General features: G+C 49.0%; 1 protein-coding gene across 8 annotated transcripts in view; it reads right to left on the minus strand.

The window, feature by feature from the left end:
- Rimbp2 (RIMS binding protein 2) overlaps window positions 1-17,922 on the minus strand; it is a 192,179-nt gene that overhangs the window by 70,619 nt on the left and 103,638 nt on the right. For all 8 annotated transcript variants that reach the window (XM_029478015.2, XM_029478008.2, XM_085837207.1 and 5 more), the window contains 2 exons: window positions 17,301-17,388; window positions 9,271-9,385 (listed from right to left, as the gene is read on the minus strand). The gene's annotated coding sequence lies outside the window, so the exon portion shown is untranslated. The remainder of the gene's footprint in view (window positions 1-9,270; window positions 9,386-17,300; window positions 17,389-17,922) is intronic.

The raw sequence follows: 17,922 nt of genomic DNA on the forward strand, positions 1-17,922 counted from the left end.
AAGAAGAAAGAGGAGTGTTGTTCTTGAAGTTGAAGTTCACGGATCCAGGTAAGCAGAATGCCCAAGGACAATTGTGACAGAACGTGGTGGGACTGAGAATCTTGTGCATCTAACAGCCAGCCCTAGGTCAGAGGGAGAGTTGAGACGTGGACAGAAAAGGAGGAGTCTGCTTTCCATGCTGGCCAAGGCAGTCATGACCCATGCTGCAGGACACAACTTTACCCAGGTCATGCAAGTCTCTGAAATACACAGCGAAACACAGGCTGTGCATGAACCATGGAAGAGGTTTCTTTTCTCAGGACCCATCAAACAGCCGGTAGATTCTGGGATCACTGCCTTGGGAGAGAGGGGCATGACTAGACTAAGAAGAACAGGGAGTTCTCTGGTGCTCAGCCTGACGACATGGGCAAGGAGGAACAAGACACCATCTCTGCATGGCTCGATCTTTACTGTCAACTGGATTTAGAATCTCCTGAGAGACACTCTTTGGGCATGGCTTTAAGAGTATTTTCAGAGATAATTAATTGACAGGGAAAGACCTTATCCTGAACATGGGCAGTGCCATCCCATGGGTTGTGGGGGTGCGTGTACCTTTAACACCAGTACTCGGGAGTCAGAGGCAGGTGGATCTCTGTGAGTTCAGGAGCAGCCTGGTCTACAAAGTAAGTTCCAGGACAGCCATGGCTACGTGGAGAAACCTTATCTCAACAAACAAATAAGCAAACAAATAAAAAGGGAAGCTGAGAAATGAAGGCTCAGTTAATAGCATGCTTGTCTAGCATGTATGAAGCACTGGGTTCTGTCCTCTGCATTGTATGGTATATTCCATGGGTATATGGACCTGGGTATGATATCACACATCTGTAATCCCAATACTCAGGAGGTAGAGGATTGGAAATACAAGTCCATCCTCAAGCTTAGGCCAATCTGGGCTATAGAAGACCTTGTCTCTAAAAGAAAGAAAAAAAAAGAAAGAGCGAGGGGGGAGAGGGAGAGGGAGAGGGAGACGGAGAGAGAGAGAGAGAGAGAGAGAGAGAGAGAGAGAGAGAGAGAGAGAGAGAGAGAGAGAGAGAGAGAGAGGTAAAGAAGAAGTTAAGTTGAGCACCAACATCCACCACTCCCTGCTTCCCTCTATACTGAGAGGCAAGGAGGTGAGGAATTTTAGCTGCAAGCTCCTGCCTCCATAGAATTGCCTACCACCACAACTTTCCACCATAATGGACTGAAGCCCCTCAGACCATGAGCCAAAATAAGCCATTTCTCCCTTAAGCTGCTTCCTCCAGATTTTTTCTTTTTTATCATAGCAACATGAACAATAGCTAATACAGGAAGCCCATAGCCAGAGCAGAATTTGAACCAATTCTAGTCCCCTGGCCTGATCTTATTCTAATCTTATGTGTCCTCCACTTTGCAAGTCTCCCATGGATCCTACCCATAGTATGAAATGCCTCTATGGTGCCACAAAGTCATTCCTGCCCACCAAGCCTCTTTCCCTGCTCCTCTGCCACACAGACTGGAACATGAAGAATGGCCAAATTGGTAGCCATGGAATCTTGCCGAAGGGCGGTTCTCACTGTCTCACACATTGCATCTGTGGTGGTTTAAAATGAGATGTTCCACACAGGACATTTGAATACCTCATCCCTGGTTGGTAGCACTGTTTGGGAAGCTTGGGGTGTGGCCTTGTTGGAAGAATTATGTCACTTGGATAATTTAAAAACTTTTACTACGTTGAGTTTGGTTTCTCTGCTTGGTGTGTGCATTCCCAGCCTCTGTTCCTGGAGCTATCATGGACTCTTGAGCCCTTTAGAACTGTAAGTCCAAGTAAATCCTTCCTTCTGTAAGTTGTCTTGGTCAAGGTGTTTCATCATAGCAATAGAAAAATATCAAAAACATTGTCTCCATGGTCACAGTGTTGGCTATCCCTGAGCATATACATGGTATAGGCCCCCTTGAAGGGCAACTAAAAGCCCTGGTTCCTTAAAGGCAGTATCTACCCAGTGCCATGTCTAGTTCCTGGAGGATCTCATTCTACACAACATGGAAGCCTTACCATCCAAAAACAACACCAATTACAACACAATAGAGGGGGAATTCACCAGTCTCCAGCCTGCCTGTGGTGGGATTTATTTTGAAAGCAATGCTATTTATAGCTGGATGTCAAGATTAACAGTGATGCTTAAGTTGCCTACAAAGGTCAAGAGCAACCTCCTGAAGTAGCATGGTTGCTGTAAGATGCAGACACAAGAGCTAGCTGAGCTATCCCCTTCTCTCCTCCTTGGGAATCAGAGGTGTGGTCCTGGGCTGTGGAGGTGTGGTCCTGGGCTGTGGAGTGTCCTGATGGAGCAGAGGCATGAAGGAAGCACAGCTTCCCTTGGCAGGTCTTCAATGTGATGGCTTGCGAAATCACACTGGGGATTCTGTTATACCATAGTGGTAATGGGGGCATGCTTCTTTTGTGCACATGCACATGTGTGTGCAGGTTCTGAGTTTGCCTCTTCAGCCATGGGAAGGAACATAGTGGGTTGTTTGTGTTCAGTGTGCATGATTTCCCATCCCACCTATACCTCAGATTTACTCTCCACAATGAGTCACAAGAGGTCTAAAAAATTGGGATCTATTTTCACCAAAAGTAGCTTAGTATCTCAAACTGGGGGAGAGGAAGTAGGTACAGACCCTTAAGAGTGTCCTTATTGGGGGGGGGGGCTGGTGAGATGGCTCAGTGGTTAAGAGCACTGGCTGCTCATCCAGAGGACCTGAGTTCAATTCCTAGCAACCACATGGTGGCTCACAACCATCTATAGGGAGATCTGATGCCCTCTTCAGACAGGAGAATGGATATGCAGCAAAGCACTCATACATTAAATAAATAAAACATTTTTTTTAAAGTGTCCTTATGGCTGCTGGGATTGTTCATCAGATAAAGACACTTGCCATCAAGACTGATGACTGGGGTTCCGTTTCTGAAAGCCACGTGGTAGGAGGAGAAACTCAACTCCCATCGAATTGTCCCCTGACTACATGTTCCACACACGAGTCCATACACATATAAACACACATTATGCATGTAAAGTAAATAAATACTGTGTGAAAAATCAAGATGCACTCTCTGGGCTTTGCCAGCCACTCTTCTGTCTAGCTTTCTCTATTCCATCTGAAAACCAGGGTTTGTGCCACTGTCACCCACAAGTGTGGATAAAGCTCCCCTTGGCACAATTCACATCCCCACAGCAGTGGTTCCCAACCCTCAGGACCAGATACAGAGACCAGGAATTGGGGGGAGGGGGTGGAGAAGCAAAGTCCATCAGACTGCCCTCAAATGCCAGTGGCCAGCTGTGTGCTCTGGTGTAAAGAACACGCCTCTCTGGGCCTTGGTTTTCTTGTCTGCTTTACCAACCCATCAGGGGCCATCAGGGAAGCAGCATCTACTGTCCTCAACTAAATGAAATGATCAGACTTAAGACAAGCAGCAAAGCAGTATTGGGAAACAGAAAAGCCAGCGTTTGTATGTGGCTATTGGAACAATTAGCCATAGATTGATGTCAAACAGTAAAACCTAACAGAGGCATCCTTCACTTATTGAACACGGGGTCCGCGCCATCACACTTGGAAGGCAGTGTGAGCTATAAGATCAGAGGATTCAGACAACCATGACCACCAGACACCTGACTGATGAGTCTCGTTGACAGACACAGATGCCCACCCCTGCCTGCCATCTCCTTCCCCACATCAGACTGACTGGGTCAATTCCTCCTTATGCTCCACCCACTAGTGCATGAAGACAGTGGTTGGTGGGGATGTCCCAATGTGAGCTTAGAGTCCTCTGCACTGAGGATCGCATGGTCGCCACGAACTATTTCCAACACAAAGTGACTGCCAAGTCCAGATGTCCATCCCCAGTGTTCCTGTCACAGGGAGGCCCCTAAGCTCTGCTAAAACCCATACCCAAGCCCCGTAACATCCTGACTCCTATTGCCACCTCCAGCCATCAGCAGCTTCTATGGCCTCCACCTGGATCTGAGCTCCAGAACAAGAACTCCCCTCACCTTGATGGCCACCACTGCCACTTCTTGTCTGGTCCACTCAGCCCTTGGAAATAGATGTGATAAATGATGTTGAAGGTGCCTGGATCCCACTGCACCTGTGTGTCTGGTGATGGGGATGCCCTCTCTATTCCTTTCAACCTGGCCAGCCTAGAAAACCTACTTTGGCCTCCAGATCATGGTGGCAGAGCCTTGTGCTAGATTCAAGCTGCTCCCTGTGGGGGACACGTCTGCTCCTGTCCTGCTTAGTCCCCCATGCCACTGGACAGACCTCACAGGACAGAGAGCCAGGAGCTAGCTCTAGAACTTAGGTGGCCATCAGAGCACAGCAGTCTAACCGAGCTGCATTGGGCTGCCTCCAGACATGAGTGACAGCCTTGGCTGGACACTGAGACCTACAGCTGAGGCCAGTCATGCTAAGAAGCAGTTTCACACCCCCTGGACTGGAGAGCAAAAATGAATGGCTACAGCTTTAAGCCACTGAGCCTGGGAACAGTGCATCACATGGTATCACTGGAATAGTAAGAAACAGACTGGGTACCCCAAGATGATCCTGAGGACATAATCTAAACTCCTCAGACTCTGTGTTGCTATGTGGGAGTCCTATTCTATTGATATTGATGATACCCCCTCACCTCCGTTCCCTTGGAAACATCCTCCCTCTGCTTGGGAAGATCTCAAGCACATTTCTTTTCTTTTCTTTTTTTTTCTTTTCTTTTCTCTTCTTTTTCTTTTTCTTTCTTTCTTTCTTTTTTTTTTTTTGTTTGTTTTTGTTTTTCAAGAAAGGGTTTCTCTGTGTAGCCTGGCTGTCCTGGAACTCACTCGGTAGACCAGGCTGGCCTCGAACTCAGAAATCCGCCTGCCTCTGCCTCCCAAGTGCTGGGATTAAAGGCGTATGCCACCACTGCCTGGCCCAAGCACATTTCTAAGATGCATCCTGTTGACCCTATCTGCCAGTCAATGGGATGCATCTTTGAGCACCATCACCAAGGAAGACTATGTGTCCCATGTACTTGGTCAGCCTGCTATTCCTGTGGGTGTGGGTGTGGGTATGGGTGTTAGTCCCTACCCAGTGGAATCTGTGAGTAATCACACAGTACCCTCACAGGCCAGGGTACCACTGAGAAATCTTGCTGTGTGGGTCCCACTCAGAAGCCCTGTGATAGTTCTATCTCTTTGACGATGACACCCGGGATCCAGCATTTCCAGAAAGAGAGTAGATGTCTCCTTAAACCAGCTACTGTCCACAAAGGAAAATGGGCAGCATCTCATGGTGTTTTAAATGGCGTGAGCTTGGTGGGGTGGAGACCTCACAGGTTCCCTTTCCACTTTCCACCATTAAGACATCTCTTGATTCAGCTTGGCCTGATGCATTCTCCCACCCTTTCCTGCTCACAGTTCAGAAGAGAGCCTCAAGAACCACATGCTGCCTTTGGCTGGTTGTTCTTCCCCAAACATGACTCCCTGCCCTGTGAGTTTTTACTATCAACTTAACATGGTCAAGAGAGATTTTCAAAGGAGTTTCAACTGAGGGATAGCCCAGATCAGGCCCTATGTAAAGAGAACTGTCTTAATTGATTGATAAAGGAGGACCCAGTATAGTATGGACAATGCCACCCTGTAATTCTGGTTTAAAGAAGGAAGGAAGCTGAGGACCTAAAGAGCGAGCCAGTAAGTAGCATTCTTCCATGGTTCCTGCCCTGAGCCCTTGCCCAGACGTCCCCAATAGGGACTGTAATCTGGATACATAAAATGAAAAGAACCCTTTCCCCTCAGATTGCTTTTTGTCCTGGTATTCATCACTGCAACAGAAACCAAACAGGAACGCCTCCTCCGGAGAAAGAGACAATGTTGCCAAAGAGCCACCCCTGGTGCTCAGTAGCTCCCACGTTCCAAGGGAGGGAAATCCATTCCTGGCTTCCTGATTTGTCATCCCGGGTAAGCAAGGGCTCTTTTCTCCAAAAAGATGGGAACTGTGCAATGGTTCACATCTCTGTTTATATCCGATCTCCATGGAGATGGGGCGCCAAGTGAGACTCTGGGAGATGCTGTGTCCTTCTCCACGATTCTCCACCATCTTCATATTTATTTATTCACGATGTTGTTGTTACTGTTGCTGTTATTATTATTTACATGTGTGCACAGATCTGGGCTGTATGGGAGAGGGCACATGCTTGCATGGATGGGAGAGGACAGCCTTTGAGAATGATCTCCTTTGGGAATCCTCTCCTTTAGCCATGTGGGTTACAAGGATCAAACTCAGGCTTTCAGGCTTTCAGGCTTGGCGGCAAGCCCCCTTACCAGCTGAGCCACATCTTGGGGCCTCTCCCTCATTTGTTTGAGACAGGGTCTCTTCTTAAGCTAGAGCTCACTGATACTTTTAGACTACTGTTCGGCAAGCTCCAGGGACACACCCACCTTCTCTGTTCTCCTTCCTCTGCAGTTCAAGGGTTTCAGGTGTGCTCTGCCACACTGGACTTTTATGTGATTTTTGGGGGGAACCCTAAGCTCACACAGCAAGCATGCCACTGACTGAGCTAGATCCCCAAGCTTCAAATTACTATATTTTTGCCATCTATTTATTTTTGTTTTACAGGTGTGTGTTTTGTTTGCATGTATGTATGGGCATTCTGTGCTTGGTTGGTGCCAGAGAATTCAGAGGAAGGTGCCAGCTGTCTCTTGAACTAGAAGAGGTAAGGACAGTTATGAACCACCACATGGATGCTGGGAACCAAACCTGGGACCTCTGTAAAAACAGCAATTGGTCTTAACTGCTAAGCCATCTCTCCAGCACCAGCCAGTTATTATTTTTAAAACATAGGAATCAGGAGGGATCCAGACCAAAATGGAGCCTATCTAAGGGGCCTGACCCACAGTAGGGACTCCAATCCATTTTTGTGTTATTCTCACTGGAGTCTTAAAAAATACACTGTGTGATCCATTCCATCTGTCTACACCGCCTACCCACCCCGCCCCCAATTTGGTCAGGTCAGCTTCATGAGGATTCTCCTTTGAAGCTCTATTTATAATAGCCAGACACTGGAAACAACTTAGATGTCCCTCAACCAAAGAATGGAATTTTTAAAATGTGGTACACTTAGAAAACGGAATACTACGCTGCTATTAAAAGCAAGGCCATCGTGAAACTTTCAGGCAAATGGATGGAACTAGAAAATATCATCTTGAGTGAGGTAACTCAGACTCAGAAAGACACATATGGTATGTACTCATTTACAAGTGGGTATTAGCCATAAAGCACAGGATACTATTCATAGAACCAAAGAAGCTATTAACAAGCAGGGCCCAAGGGAAGATGGTTGACTCTCACTCAGAAGGGAAATAAAATAGATATCGGAGGTGGATGAAGGGAGAGGAGTGAGTGGGAGAGGGGTCGGGAGGGGAACAGGAGGGATCCAGTTGCGGGGGCATCTTTGGGACTAGCCAGAAACCTAGGACAAGGGAAACTCCCAGGAAATCCACAAGGTTGATGCTAGCTAAGACTCTCAGCAGCAGGGGAATGGAACTGAAATGGCCAACTCTTGTAATCAGGCAAGACTTCTGATGGAGAGATAAGAGCACCAACCCTACCCACAAGACCTTTGACCCTCAACTCTTCCTTCCTTAGCATAACTATCCTCTGCAAGGCTTTACCCAGGACCTGATGGAAACAGATGCAGAGACCCACAGCCAAACATTAAGTGGAGGTCAGGGAATCTGGTGGAAGAGGGGGAGGAAGGATTGAAGGAGCCAGAGAGGTCAAGGACACCACAGAAAATATACAGAATCAACTAACCTGGACACATGAGGGCTCACAGAGACTGAACAACCAACCAAGGAACATGCTTGGGACAGACCCAGGTCCCCTACATATATGTAACAGATGCGCAGCTTGGTCTTCATGTGGGGTCCCTAAGAACTAGAGCAGGGCTGTCTCTGACTCTGCTACCTGCCTTTGGATTCTTTTCCCCTAATTGTGCTGCCTTGTCTATCCTCTATAGGAGATGTGCCTAGTCCCTACTGCAACTTAATATGCCAAGGTGGGTTGATATCCATGGGAGGCCTCCCCTTCTCTGAGGACAAAGGGGGGGGGGGAACAGAATCAGGAAGTTGAAAGGGAGGGACTTCGGGGAAACGAGGGAGGAGAAGCTGTGACCAGGATGTAAAGTAAGTTAAATTAATAAAAAACAAACAAACAAATAAAAATTCTGCTTTGAAGGAAGTAAGAACCATATATATAAACAGGGACCCAGGTGTCCACTGCCATTTTAACTAATATGTCAGCTCCTTAGCTGGCACAGATGGTATCTAGGAACAGCCCCGATCTCAGTGCTACCAGCATTTAGCATGGGATAATTCTTTGCCACCCGGTCCTGACCTGCAAGGCAGGAGGTTCGGCACACCTCTAGTGGCTCCTTTTCCTATACCAACCAAGGTGCCTCTAGCATGACCAAGTGAGTCCTGGGGGTCTTTCAAGAATGACCCATCTAAACTGTCCTTCCTGGCCACTTTCATGAGAAGGTTCCAAATATCCAGGATTCAAGGCTCACCCTCCGTTTAATCTGCTAACATTTTATTTGTTACAAAGAGAGAGAGGTAAGCCAGGTGGCGGGCAGCCTGTGTCCTGGAGAAGACCCAGTGGGTGGCATCAATGGCTTAATCATTGATCTGGTTCGAGATATATCTCTCTCTCTCTCTCTCTCTCTCTCTCTCTCTCTCTCTCTCTCTCTCTCTCTCTCTCTCTCTTCAGAGCCTCCTGAACTAGAATCCCAGAGAGGAGCCAGTTGCCTAGAATAGCTTAGTTGTATCTCCACCAGAGAGATGCGTGGGCATACACTTCTTTCGAGTCTCCAAATGCACTGGCTCTGGATCCACAGTGCTCCTTGATCTGACATGTGGCTATGAGGGCCACACCAGAAAAGAAGCAAATGACCAAAAGACCAGTAGGGCTGGCCATGACCCACCCTATGGTTCATGAGTAGTGTATGGGGCTCAGCGCATTCAGCAACCTCAGAGATGGAACACGCAGTCCAGTTGGGGTAGCTTCCAGAAATATGCCCCCCACTGTTACATTTACATCACAGACAGAGTAAATGTGGCCCCAAGTGCCCTGAATTTTGAAGAAGTTTCTGAGCCCTTGGCTACTTCCCCACTGGAAGAGTAGCTGTCACCTCCACCCCTACCCCATTGCTGGCTGCAGTAGGATCATCACTGTACATGAAGGACCTACCTTCAGGACCTGTTCCAAGTTCTCCAGTTTGGCTTGGAGCTGGCTTTTCTCCCACACAGTGAATTGAACTCTCCTCTCAGGTCACCACGGAGAGCCAGGCATGTTCAGCCTTCACCTGTAAGCAGAAGAACCAGAAACACAGAGGCCATTAGCATCACCCCAGAATGGGAGTAGGTACCACGCTGGACCCCTCCAGCACCTGTACGATCTCTTCTGGGGCAGCAAAGAGCCTTGAGTTCCTCTGGGCAGACTGCCTGGATTTGTTCATACAAGGCAGGGGGCCACCTGGCACCCAGAAGTGACATCCCTCTTGTCCCCTCCTATCTTCATCCACCCATACTGATTGGTTCCAACTTGGAGTGCAACCCAGTCCTGGTAGATGGGTAATACTCTATCCATGAGATAGAGAAATTCTCTCCATGTAATAAGTATAGGCTGAGGAAGTCCTTCCTGTAAGCCGTGTGTGAGAACCTGGTAAAAAAAAGACTCTCTTCCTAGTGGACCTGGGAAATTGAGAGTAAGGCCTATACCTACTGTGCAATTTGCCACCACAAGAGAAGAACAGATCTTGGATGAGCTCAATGACAAAGACACGGGGCCAAGACATACAGAGGGAAAGGCTTGAGTACCTAGATCTAGCCATACCTGAGGCTGTTTATCTTTCTATCCAAGTTACTTGGGCCAATAAGAATCGTTCCCTGTCCCTTATACCATGAGAATCCTAACAGATATGAAAGTGTTTCTTGGACTGTCTAGAAGTATTCATTCTTCCGTTTAAAACCTTTGCCCAGAAATGGCAAACATACCCCTTTCTCTGTCTCTCTTGTGGTTTATCTAAAGCAGGTCAGGGCGTCCACTGATGAGAGAAGTCCCCACACTGCGTTCATTCATTCTTAGGAGGAAACAACACATTGTAACCCAAAGGCAGACTTCTAGCTTCCTTCCTGCCTTCCTCCCAGAATGTTAGAACAAGCTGACACAAAGCCTTGTTTTCTACCTCCAAAGCTCTCCGTTGTCTTAGAGACTTCACGAGCGATGAACGTTTTCCTTTAGCTAGACAATTTCCCTGACTCCAAGGGAAAGGGGGGCAGACACATGGCACCCCTGGTGGTTGCCAGGGCTGCTGCCAGGGGTCATGGGGGCGACTGGTATTCAGGAGCTCATGCAAGTCATTTTGCTGTCACCCGAGGCTTCTGGCAACAAACCTGGAAGATGTCGTGGTCTATTTCAGTCAAATGGTCCTCACACTTGAACCTCAACCCCCAGGGCACAGGTTTGCTGGAAGCTGTCATGGTTCATGTTCCCGCTTGTCAAGAGAGTAAGGGGGTGGGGGTGGGGGCTCTGAGAAGCCAGAAGTTGGTCTCATTTGGAGCCCCATTAAGGCTTTCTGAAATGTTTCCAAAGCCCTGCTTCCTCCCTTCTCGAAACTTCCTGCGGTTTCCATGGAAATCAAAATAAAACCTAAACGCTTCAGATCTTCCAGCCTCTGCAAGATCTCTCTGCAGGCCTGGCGTGTCACACGCTGAGGACACCCTGGCCTCTGGTCTTAGGGACTCCATTACCTGCCAAGGTGTGCCTACCCATGATGCACCACTCCCATCCCTACCCAGCTCTCTAAGTGAGCAGAGTCCCCTCTGGCAGGCCTCCCTGACCACAGATGGTAATAGAACCCTCATCCTTCCACCTGTCTCTATACCCATTCCCAATTTGCCACATTGATTTTTCTTTTTTTACAGGTCTCTTGCAATGTGGGTGAGGATACTACATGGAGCTGGCTCCCATTGCAAGGTCATTATAACTGTCCCCAAAGAGCACCCGTGTTGCTTCAGCTTGTACCAGGACAGCATCCTATGTCAACTTATATAGGGAGTTACCCCAGCTCTTATACTTGTAGAAATACAGCCTACTTCCCAGTTGGAGCCATGCCCTCAGGTAGAGTCCTACTGAGTCCAGCCTCTGTTGCTGTGTCTAAAGGCCATACTACAACTTCCAACATACCCCCAACTCCCACCCTACATCTACTGACTCCCTGTCCAGTAACCACCCATATTTCATAAGGATTCTGACTCAGTTTCCTCCATTGATTACCAAGGACATGGACTCTGCTTTACTCTACAGCTGGGACTCAGAGACCCGTGTCATGTAATCCCCAGTGATACCTGAGCCCAGTGACAATGGCTGCATTGTTACTGGGCTCAGCTATCACTGGGGAGTGCGTGGCATGGGTGAGAGGGCACAAAATGATGTAAAGAAGGTTCTGATTGGTCTTCTTCCAGCCGTGCTGAGGATACAGTGCTCAGAGAAGGAAGAACAATCTGTCACCTTGTGCCAGAAGCCACCACCCATGCAGGGCACAGCTCAGCAGGGAAGGACCTCATCTAGGTCCCTCTCTCGTTAGTTGCCCTAGTCAGGACACTCCTCTGGTAAGTATTCATGAACATACTGCCTTAATCAGAGGCCCCACTCCTCTGGGTAAAGAAGGGACCTAGAGTTGACAGGCCAGAAAGGGGTGCTATCAAGTGGCCACTGGTTTCATGGGAGGGACACAGACCTCTTACGTTGACATGCAAGCCTTCTGAACCCTGTTCCCACTTCAGGGCCTAGTGAGTAGAAGTGGCCTGGCTGGCAGAAGCCCGGGCACACCAGAATGCTTGGCTCACAGGGGCCCAGCAGAGTCCAGCGCATGGTGTGTATGTATGTGGTGGTGGTGGGGAGGGATGAGAATGCAGGGATGGATAGATGTGTGTCTGTACAAAGGTGTGAGACTCACAGCCCACATGCCCCCAACTATAAAGCACCCCTTAACATTCTCGGTGTTACTCTCAGAGATGCCCTCGGCCTAGAATGTTCTCCTGGGGACTGAGCCAAGCTGCCTCCTGCAAAGGAGAAGTATTCAAAGCAAGAAGGCGGGCACCCAAAGAGACCTCTCCAGGACAGACAGCATGGGCTCCAGATAGCCAGAGACCACATAGTTCTCCTTCATCCCAAACATGAGATGTTCCAGATCCCAGCATGTACAAGTGTCTCTGAAACCGGGAGATAAAAACGGGGGGGGGGGGGGGCGGGAGGGGGGGGTCTTGTGCTTTTCTCTCCTTAGCCTACCAAATCCTAAATGTCTGTCTGTCGTCCTCATAAACTTCTATATAATATTCTCAATTAAACTAACGCCATCATTTTTCATGCTGCTATTCTAGAGTGGGATGTGGACTCTACCAACAGGGCCTCTGGATTTACAGGATGCAGCTCAAAAGCCCTTGGGCTACATACAGACTAACTAATAACAATACTAGGCTTGGGAGGGGAGGGCTTGGCACCTCCAGGCCTGCATGCTTGCCCCATGAGGCAGACAAAGCTCAATTGGCAGTGCCGGCCTCTGGGTACCTGTTCGAACATTTCCGGTTCACAGCTGGTCGTAGAGGGAGCCGAGAGGTGCCTGGCAGAGAGAAGCTCACCACACTTAGCTACAGCTGCCCAAAGCAAACAAAGTCTCAAACCTCAACCTGCCGTGGAACAGCTGTCCTGCCTGGGGGCAGCTCATAGCACTGTCTAGCTCAGCCAAGGAAGGAATTAGAATTAGCTTGTGAGATCAGTAAACAGGTGACTTTGCAAGCCTCAGAGCACGGAGGGCTTTCGGGGTACTGTATCCCAGATTTCCAGGCTTGATGCTCCTCCTCTGCAAGACTGTCCATCAGGGGGACGTTGATCCAGTGTTTAATGGTCTGGACCACATCTGGGCCTTGGCTTGGTATCTATCAGCTCTGCTTAAGCTCAGGAAGGGTTTGGAGCCTTCTATCCATAATTAATGCTGTTCTCTTCCTAGGGGCTACTAAAAGCCAGATTGTAACTCCAAGCCAGAATGAAGGAAAGAATAGAGTAACCTCCTGAACACACTGCCTCAATCAGAAGCCTGACTCCTCTGGGTAAAGAAGGGACCTGGAGTTGACAGGCCTCCTGAAGTCTTCCTGGAAGCCAGGTTTGTATTGACAAGGCCCTGCCTGCTATGAATCAGATGTAACATTTAATGCTGTCCTGGGACTCCACTCTTCCCAGCTACCCGAGGACACAAGATGCTCAGCCCACGGGAAAGCTGGTGAGCTGCTGTCTCCCGTGGAAGGCTCTCAGCCTGCAAGCTAGCTCACCCAGAACTGGGAAGAGAACAGAGCCTGGCCATGCTGGCAAGGGGGCGGGACAGATCTGGGAACATCTCTGCCAGCCTGCTGTTCTTGTCTGGGGGGCCCCCATGAGTCACCAGGCTCCTCTGACATCCCTGCAGAGCAGAATGGAGGTACTCTCATTGGGTACTTAGGAGCCTAGTCAAGGATTTCATTTTTATAACTTTAATTACATGTATGTGTGTCTGTTTGGGTGTGAGAATATACACATGAGTGCAGATACCCTCGGATACCAGAGGCGTCAGACATCTCGGTGATAGGTGATCGTGAGCTGCCTGATACGGGTGCTGGGAATTGAACGCAGGTGGTCTACAAGAACGTTAAGTGCTCTTAACGTTCCAGCTCCCTAAAGGCCTATTTGAAAGGGAATGCTGAGAAGAGACCCAGAAGTCTCTGACCTTAAGGAAAACATGAAGCTGAGCTGAGTTCTGCTCATCCCAGAGGCTGGGCAAAGAGGCTGCCTCAGGCTGGGTCCACACCTGCTTCTAAGGGAGGGCTGGTTTGCCCAGAAACACACAGGACCGGCCCCCAAGAGTGGGCAGTGACTCAAGAAATAGGAATAAAGCTATCCCGTGGCTCAGCTCCCCTCCAGCCTTCCTGTTCTGTAGCTGATGCTTAAAACAAATGTCACTGTCAATTAAAACTGGGGCTAAAAAGGTCACTGAGCCTCCTCCTGTGCTGGTCCTTCCTGTAAATGTGCCTGGGTGTCTCGGAGTCTTTTCCCAGAGCTGCTTTGAAGAACAGAGGCTGACAGGAGCAAGGTAAAGGGCAGTAGCTGAGAAGCACATTCATTTTCAAAACGTGATTAAAATATCCACGACATCATCTCAACTATTTTCAAGTTTGATGATATTGAGCAAGCTTGCTTCTCCCCGCCCCAACACCCACCCCCGTGGCTGTCACTCACGTCCAGAACTCTGTCCCCTTAAACAATGACTCCCAACCTCTTCTCCCTTGGCCTCGGACACCCACCCACCACTCCATTTCCCCCGTCTCAGAGCTGACTAATCCAGTGACCTCATTTAAATACAACCAAAGCCTGGCCTATGATCGCAGCTATTCAAGAAACTTGTAAGGGGATTGATGGTTCAAAGGCTGCCTGGAGAGAGAATGAGGCTGAGGCCACCTTGGGCAACCTGAGAACCTGTCTCAAGAGGAACAGTAAAAAGAGGGCTGGGGTGTGGCTCAGTGGTAGACATTCACAAGGTCCATGGTTCCACCCCAAGTCTGCAAATAAGCAAACAAGTAAAAAGCTTGACTGTTCAGTATCCATCCTATGGTGGCTGGCTTGCCCTGATGTCCCCAAGGTCATGCTGTCCTGCTGTAGCTCGAGTTGGAATGGTCTTTCGTTTGTGGATGAACAGAAAACAGAACCCCAGTCAGGCTGGTACAGGAGTGAGAAAGGTCTGGGCACACCCCTGCCAGTGCACTGTTACCATCTGTACCCTGTGAGTCACCAGGTTCCTCTGACAAGCCCCCCCCCCCCCCGCAGAGCAGAGGGGGAGGTACACTCAGTACCTCAAAGCCTGTTTAAAAGGATACGCAGAGAAGGCAGCAGGAGCAGATGTTTCTGGTCTTTAAGAAAAACCAACATGGGTTGCCTGTGAGTTCTGTGTGGGTCTACTCATCATGGCGGCGGGGGTGGGGGTGCTCTGTGGGTTCCTTCCAGCTTTGAGGCCACTGTAAACGTATCCCCTGGGCCCACAAAGGCAGGTCTGAGGCCCTGATTTTGATTAGTTTGGCTATACACCCTGTGATCATGTTAACTGTCAACCTGACAGAATCGGGAATCACCTGAGAGACGGGCCTCTGCCCAAACCTGTAGAGGATAATCTGATTTGGTTAACTGATGTAGGAAGCCCCATCTCGATTCTGGCTGGAGATATATGGCTAGGGATTATTTCCCTAGGCAGATCCTGGACTGTGTGAAATGGAGAAAGAGAGCCCACCCCTGGTGTGACCTCAGCTCTTATTCTCTGCTGCTTTGCTGTGGATATAATGTAACCAGCTGCCTTCAGACTCCACCCCTGGTGTGACCCCAGTTCTTATTCTCTGCTGCTTTGCTGTGGATACAATGTATCCAACTGCCTCAGACTCCTGCCGTGGTGACTCTCCCTGCAACCAACGGTGGACTATAAAATAAACCCTCTCTCTGTAGTTGTTTTTGACAGAATATTTTACCACAGCAGCCATTAAAAGAGCATAGACACCCCCCCCCCAAGAGAGACTGCTGGATGATACATAGTCATAGCTAAATTCTGGAGGGACCCCCAGTCTACTTTTCCCACTGGCTGCCCAGTTGCCACCAGCTATGTTCAGGGATCCCTACTCTTAGGGACACTACAATTTCTTGAGGGGGGAAACCACCCCCACCCCCCATTTTAAAGATATTATTTTTAATTGTGAGTTTATGTGTACATGTGAGTGCAATGCCCACCAAAACCAGAAGGGGGCGACAGGTTACAGACTGTGAGCCACAGACATCAGTGCTGGGAACCCAATCAGGTCCTTTCTCAGTTCACACTCTTAAACCACTGAGCTGTCATTCTGGTCTCAAACTTTTTTGTGTGGTTCTGAGGGCCTTTTACATACAAGACAAATGCTCTATCACAGACCTATAACCTTAGTCCAAACACCACATTTTAAAAAGATACTAAATGGAAAGGCTGGAACACAGGTGTCAAACAGAGCTTCACTATTCTGTCTAATACAGTCAGGCAAAGTTTCGAAATCTGCAGCTCAAAGCCACCAGTTGGGACAAGGGGTGTGGCTCCTGGGGGTGTGGCTCCATGGTACAGCTCTTATCTAGCAGGACCTAGGCTTCGTTCCCCAAACTGAAAAGAAAAACAAAGACTTTTTAATGGCTGCCCTTGTGCAAGCCTGTCACTCTGGATCTGGTTAAAGCAGGGATATATAGTGAGTTCTAGAACCATCTGATATACACAGTAAAACACTGACTCTGAAAAACTAAAACCCAAAAGCACTAATCCACGGCTTAAGTGCAGAAATCTTTGCACTCCACATACTGGAGCCTTAGCAATGGAGGTGACCACAAAGAGCGGACCAGAGGAGACAGACAGGCAGAGCAGAAAGGCTATGTCAAAGGGCGAAAAGACTGACAGATTGAAGGACATAGAACCCAGGTAAGACAAGGTCCCATAGGAGAGTTTTCATGCTGGTGGTGACAGGCAGTTTTGGGGGGAAACACTTTGTGGCATCAGTGCCTGGGGCTTTGGGAAAAGGAGAAAGGAAGACCTTCTCAGCCCAGAAACTATTTGGAGCTGAGACCAGATTGAAGTTCCAAGTTGCAAAAAACGTTGAGGTGTCTAAAACTTGGTGAATGAGGAGGAGTGGTAGACACCAAGGTCACACAAGGTCACCAGAATTCTGTGTATTCATGGGTGGCAGAGGCGGGAGCTCACTGAAGAAACCAAGATCACTCCATCTGCTCTGGGGATTGTGGGGCAGGATGACAAGCAGGGAGGGAGCGGGGCTAATTAACAAAGCGTTTGGCATCTCAGTGAGCAAAGGCAGTAGCCTGGCATGAGTTCCAGCAGCTATGGAGGCCAGGTGTGGAGCTGGGTCCCGGCCAGCATCCCCACCCTAGGTGAGGAGCCAAGGATGCAGAAGCAGACAGACGTCGGGATGCTGCTCTGGTGTGGGCTCCCAGCACGGCGTCTGGTAGATGTCTACATGGAGGCTCATGTTTGAGAGACTGTGGTGGATGCTTTGGCAGACCAAGGTTTCAGGCTAATTTGGCTGGGGAGAGTTTGTCCATTCCATAAGCCCTTCCTTCCCTGTGGCTCCTCCCTGGCCCTTGGGAGAAATCCCAAGGTGAGGTGGCAATGGTGTTATTACCTGGTCATGCTGCCGGGCCCTCGAGGGAAGGCCTTTCCAGGGGCTTCAGGTGATGCTCTCTCTGCACAGCGGCCTTTAGTTCATCATCCTGGAAACGAAGGAAAGGGTGTGATGAGACAAGGTAGAGACTGGGGGATGAAGTTCTGGTTTAGAGACCAGCTCTAGGCTGGGTGCTAACTTGGCACCCTCAGCCAGACGGAACCCCCTGTTGTCTTTCTTCTACCTAAGCCACACATACCCCAGTGGCGGAATGGGACTGGACACCTGTACCATGATGTCACCTGACCATGGAACTGCTCTGGGTACAGAGGGGGTAAGGCTCTGCCACCCAGTCTTCTAGCAGCTGTAGAAAAGCCCAACTTGTTTTTCTTATTAAATTCCACTTCACTGGGTCCAATGGCTGCAACTGTCTAATTCAAGACAGGAGATGCTGTTCCCCAAGACAGCACCAGACAAAGAGAAAGGCATGCCCCCTCCTCTTTCTCCTATGGCCTTGTCTCCAAATCAGCCCAATCACAAACTGGTACTTAGAGGGCCACTTTCAACGCTAGTCTCCATGGCAAGGGTCAGCCACAGAAAGAGGTGATGAAACAAAGACCAACCAAGAAAAGGCTGAGCAGTG

This window comes from Mus caroli, unplaced genomic scaffold, assembly GCF_978045245.1.
Source record: "Mus caroli unplaced genomic scaffold, Mus_caroli_1 scaffold_4, whole genome shotgun sequence".
NCBI lineage: Eukaryota > Metazoa > Chordata > Mammalia > Rodentia > Muridae > Mus > Mus caroli.